Raw genomic sequence first — 6,399 nt, forward strand, 5'->3', positions numbered from 1 at the left:
CTTGGAATAGCTATGTCTCCTAAGTCCCAGTCCAGTGCTCAGTCCACAGCATCCATCTGATTATAATATAGGTGTGTGCACACATGTGATTACAGTATACATGTGTGTTTATGTGCATACACATTGCTATCATGTGTGTGTGTGTGGCTGTGAGATTATAATATATTATAATCACACACACAAATTCATATGTGTGCGCCTAGCTATAGTATACATGGATATTTGTCTGAAATTATAAGAGGTATGTTTGTGCTTTCTTTGTGAGCCCTGAAAATGTGATAATTATATACTGGTCAGCCTTGTTAAACAACAAATCTGGACTCAGCTTTCTGGAACCAATGGATTTCCTGTTGAAATTGGCTCAAGGGGCTCCCTCTTCTAGTCACAATGTGATGTGACACATTATTACAAACAGTCAGTGAGAAAAATCTCCCTGGGTGTATTAATAACGTTCTTTTACTGCCCTCAACACATGTTCCTGGAGGAGATCTTATTTCAGGGAAAGGCTAAGCCTGTGCAGAGAAACACCGGACCAAGATTGCCTCCAATCGTTGTTGGGGCTTATAATACAATGTTTCCATGTGGAAGAGGTTCTAAAATGCAACATAGATGCTAATGGAGCTACATCGATTTACACCAGCTGAAGGTCTGGCCCAAGATGTCTCTAACTCTTCATCCAAAGCTTAGTTCAAATAGAGGAAACATGTATATTTGCAGGGCTAGACTGTAGGCAGCTTTTCTGTTATCTCTGAGTTTTTATTTTGTGGCACCTAAATGTGCTCATGTGGGACACAAAAAGATCCCAAGATTAGAAAGTGGGTATGTATCCGACGAAGTGGGTATTCACCCACGAAAGCTCATGCTCCAATACGGCTGTTAGTCTATAAGGTGCCACAGGACTCTTTACTGCTTTTACAGATCCAGACTAACACGGCTATCCCCGATACAAGATTAGAAAGGCTCAGTCTATTTAGTCTGGACAGAAGGACAGGTCAGAGGTCTATAAAACAACCATTGCTACAGAGAAAACTAAGCCTTTGACCATAAAACTTGACCCAGAAGGACAGGAAAGCGCTTTCTGAGATGAAAAGGCAACAGACTTAAAAGAGATTTTAAAAAATACTTTTTTAAACAATCTATAGAGAATTGACCTTTGGAACTCACTGCTGCAGGATATTAGTAGAAAACATATGTAGAAGGGAGGACTCACCACTTCAGCACCCCCTTGCAGCTGGGTGTAGCCTGGCAATTCTTTCCTCTAGCACCCCCGGCCATCAGTCTCTCTGGTCCGGTAGTTGTTTGCCTCTCCTTATGAATGAGCTCTCCTTCCAGGTCACATTTAGTTCCCCCCCACACACACACTCTCTTCTGGGGTAAACAAAGAGTCTGATAAACTAAACTCCAATAAACATAGCTCTTCACCCCTACCAGGCTTACTCACCTGCAGACCCTTCACCCCTTCTGGGGCTCTTCAGGGCTGTCCTCCTGCTCTGATGCAGAGTAGCACTTCTCAGGGCGATCTCCCAGGAGGCCCAGCTCCAGACTTAATGGTCCTTTTGCCCCTGGTGCCAGGTTGTTTCCACACTGCTGTTTCTGGTGGCCATAAGGGGAACCCAGGCCCTCACTCTCCTCTAGGCTCCAAGCCAGGGACCCACTGGCAAGCAGCTAAGATTTGCTCCCTCCAACTCCTCACTGCTTCCCTGGACTCCTTCCTTCAGGCCCTTTCCTCCCTAGGCTTATTGTACATCTGCCTCCCTCTAGGCCTTTCCTCCACTCCCTAGCAACCAGAGCAGGACTGCAGAGTCCTTCCCTTCATTCCCTGCAGCCTCCTTCTCATGAGGTCATCCTCCCTCTCTGCTCCCACCCAGCTGGGCTTCATCTTCAGCTGAGCCTGGCCCATTCTCCAGCTGCAACCAGGTGCCTTAAGTGAGCTCGCAAGCTCCAGTTAACCTTTTCAGTGCCCGAGTGGGATATATACCTCATCATGCATATAATAATAAATAATAGCAATAATGAATACAAAATGATGGGTACTTCCTATAATAGTGCTTTCACCTTGACATCTCCCTTCCAGTCCTAGAATCTATGAATCTATGAATCTCAAGGTGCTTGATGAACTAGGTTAAAGATGTGGCAAGTGATGTTCAGAGAGGCTAAGGACCAGGCCCACATAGGAATGGAATGGAAGTTAGGAACCTAAATTCCTTTCTGGACCTGCGCCTAAGTGACGTGCCCAGGGTCACACACCAGGAAGAGAACTCTTGTCTCCTGACATCTGCTTCCCCTGTCAGGCAGGAAAATCATTTTATAAGATTCCAAAAAATGGTTTAAACATTTATGGGCCAGATCCTGAAGCATGCGGCATGGCAGCCCCTGTCATTTTACCCTAGCTTGATGCCATTCGTCTTCCTGCACAGGCCAGATACTGAGTTTGATTTCAACGGAGCCCTGCTAATTTGCAGCAGCTGAGAATTTGGCCCTTTCTGTGAAGAAGAATAGCATCAAGCCAGGATACACTGATAAGAGCTATCAATCCTCATCGCTTCCGGGTATAAACAATCTTTAACTGGGACACCCCTATGAGAAACGCCGCTGCACACAATGGTACAGAACTGCACAATTAGATACACTATGGGATGGAGTCTTATACTATGTTTTGACCATCTGATGTAAGCCTAGGTCACCAGCAAGATATAGGCCTACATGAACCATTGTATCTGTTACAATGTGGCTCTCCCTCTAGACCTATCACAAATTGGACATATTGTCCATTCTCCTGAACGGTTCTCTGGACATCACACAACTTATGGTGCCATTTGTCCCTCGGTGTGCACCCCAGTTCCAGAGTTCCCCCGGAGATACCTAGGGTGCTCAGAGGACCTCACTGAGGCAAAGGAAGAGAAGTTATACAAAATGCAGAAGGGAAACCTTCCCTCTTCTCGCTGCTTCATGTCCCCCAACCCCATCCTTCCTAGTCTGAGCAGGAGCAGAAGCAAGACCTAAGTCGAAGAGCAGGCCAAATGCATCTGTTTGTTAGCCCTTCCCAGGCCAAATAAGATGCCTTCCCATCTGGAGAGGAGACTGAGCCAAAATCTTGCATCCGAACACCTCTTAGCTTGGAGGATGTTTGGCTTCCACTCTGGAGCTGGTGCTGATTCCAGATACAAACTTTGCAGCAACTCCCTTCTCCTATAGTGAGCCAAAGCTTAACCCAAACACACCAGGCTTTGAGGAGACGTTCATGCTTAGATCTGTATCCAGACTTGAACGTCACAGCTGGGGCCAATGGTTGGGTTGGTCAGAACACTCAGTGGTGCTCACTGCTCCCATTGAAATCAGTGGGAGTTTTACCATGGCCGTCAATAGGAGCAGAGTCAGGCCAGGGCTTTTGGAAATTCCATTCTTTCACTATCGGGGTCAAACCAAAAACCTGGATCCAAACAGCCCTGAATTTAAGGATAATTTGGATCTGGAGCTGAATTATGCAGCTCAGGCCTCTCTCTGTTCCCATCACAACACAGCTCACCCTGAGCCTGTGCTCTGATGCAATCATAGTTCATAGGCTAGGTCTACACTACAGCGGGGGGTCGACCTAAGATACGCAACTTCAGCTACGTGAATAGCGTAGCTGAAGTGGCGTATTTTAGGTCGACTTACCTGGCTGTGAGGACGGCGGCAAGTCGACCGCTGCCGCGCCGCCGTCGACTCCGCTACCGCCTCTTGCCACGGTGGATTTCCGGAGTCGACGGTAGAGCCATCAGGGATCGATTTTATCGCGTCTTCACTAGACGCGGTAAGTCGATCCCCGATAGACCGATTGCTACCCGCCGATCCGGCGGGTAGTGAAGACGTGCCCTAGAGAATTGGGATGTGAGCTGATTCAAGGACAGCACGAAAAGCTGGAGGAATTAAATTAGGACTCTCTCCTCCCCCCCTGGACTTTAAAATTAATGTGGCAAAGCCGCTTCAAACAAATCAATCTGGCTTCAGGTTCCCAGCAGAGACAACAAACACGTTAAGCATCAGGGAAAGGCTGCAGCTTTGTTTTCAGTGGGCTCTGAAGGAACGTGATTTCATTTGGGGTTTGAGATAGTACAGTGAAATTGACAGTGGCTTGAGAAAAGACTCATCTGCTGGATGTTATCCCCTGGACCTGCTGTGAACTGCATGGGTCTTTCCGGCTGCCCTCTAAGAGTGACTAACACTGAACGCATTACAGGAAAGAGCAGGGGAAAGCGAGAAGGGCAGAAAAAGGAGAATGAATCCCGTTCATGGAGTGAATTCCTTTGTGTATAGAATCAGGCTGACCTCCCAGTGCTACACCCGGCTCTGCTAAATCAATGGGAATTTTGCCAGCAGGGTGACCACCAGGCCCTTCTTTGAAGATGTATTGAAATGCATTAAAACTGATCTTAAGTACCATTTTAAACATTCAGCTGAAGCTCCTGAAGATTGCACATTATACTTGAGAGCAGTGGAAATGTCCACTTCAGTGAAAAATACATGCTCTGCTAAGGGAATGGTGTTTCCCTAAAATGTGCCATAAAATAAAGCATCATCCCTTATGTTTCATGTGGTTTTCCCTTATTTCCATCCAGCAAAGCTGGCCACCCTATTTGCCACTGAACATAGGACTTGCCAGACTGGATCACACCAAGGGTTTCATCTAGTCTCCAACATTGGCCAGTGCTAGCTGCTTCAGAGGAAGGTGCCGGAAACCTGGCAGGAGGCACTGATGGCATAACCTTTCCCAAGGGAAGGAGCCTTCCTGACAGCAGTCTGAAGCAGGAGGGTTTATAGCCCTTCCCAACCTCTTGGTCACTGTTTAAAAATCTTTGCTCTTCTAACTCGGTGTATCGAGGTCCACTCACCACTCAGCACCCCTTCGTGGCCAGGCACAGCATCAGCTCTCTCATGGGGCTCAGGCCCCCTGCCGATGGTCACTCTGACTCTGGTGGTGGTTTCTCTGCCCGTAACTCATCCAGTGACTCAGTCCTCCAGCCAGGTCATTGTCTTTAGTCCACCTTTTCCTGGGTCACTGTCCTCCAAACGACAAATCTCCAAAATGTCTTTAACACAAAACAAACCTTTCTGCCCTCAGTCAGACCTTGGGTCAGCCTTGCTGGGCTCGACAACCACTGCTGTCCCTTCCTTGGGGCCGGTGGGGGAACCCAGTCCCACTCTGTACTCTGGGTTCTGGCCCATGGCCTTGTGCTGCACACCTAAGTCAGCTCCTTTACATGTATTGAAGTTTTTGCTGGGCCACTTCCTAACCTCACCTCTGGGTCTCCCAGTCTCTTCCCTCTTTGAGCAGGATCATACCCAGGTCTCCCTGCCTGGAGAGCGGTCCTCACTCTCTCTGCTTGGCCAGGGTCCCCTTGCAGCTGAGCTCAAAGCACTTTACAAACATTCATTTATTTAACCCCACAGCACACCCATGAGACAGATAAAGTATCATTCTCCCTGCTAAACAAATTGCCCAAGGCCAGTGAGAGAGAGCAGGAAAAGAACCCAGGAGTCCTGGGAGCCAATGTTCCCAGCCTCTGCTTAATCTTCTGGACCATGGCAGCTCTTGCACACACCAAAACGAACACACATGTGGCAAAATTAGAATGGAAAACAAAACCTCTTCAGTCCTACCCAGAAAGATACCTGAAGTGTACTCTATGCAGTGTTGCTGTAGCCATGTTGGTCCCAGGATATTAGAGAGACAAGGTGGGTGAGGTCATATCTTTTATTGGACCAGCTTCCTAAAAGATATGACCTCACCCAACCTGTCTCTCTAAAAATGTGCTCTGATTTATAGGCGAGAGAATGCCAGAGGCTCTAGTCCTTAAAGAAAGCACCTCACCAACCCTCCCCCTGTGCAGACACAGATACACACACAATATTCTGCTGCAATTCCAGACAGTCTCAATCCAATCCCTCTGATCACAGTTTTCTGTGAGGAACACATAGATGCAAAAGGCACTTCCATATGTAGATTATTATTAAAGAGCTTTAAATACTAGCAGCAAACCCTTTGAAGCATTCATTCAAACCAATAAGGCTTTATAGGAGTTATACTATGTTTAATAAGACGTAATGATTTGTTGCCAGGGGACTTCCTATTTAGCCATGATTTATAACACAGGACAGGAGGTGGGGGAAATCTCTGAAACTACAGTTGTGGTGAAGGAATCCAGCTTGGAAAGTTAAGTGGGTAATAATGGATTAAATAGAAAAAATATTTGGAGAGTTAAATATATGTCAAGTAAAAAATAAATATAAAACTCTTTCTTCCAGCAGCTATATTTTACTGGAAGATTAGATAGATAGACAGATAGACAGATAGATAGATGTGGTGTATGGGGATAGATAGATAGATAGATAGATAGATAGATAGATAGATGTGGTGTA

The sequence above is a fragment of the Terrapene carolina genome, unplaced genomic scaffold (assembly GCF_002925995.2).
Source record: "Terrapene carolina triunguis isolate 2854851 unplaced genomic scaffold, T_m_triunguis-2.0 Scaffold552, whole genome shotgun sequence".
Taxonomy (NCBI): Eukaryota; Metazoa; Chordata; order Testudines; family Emydidae; genus Terrapene; species Terrapene triunguis.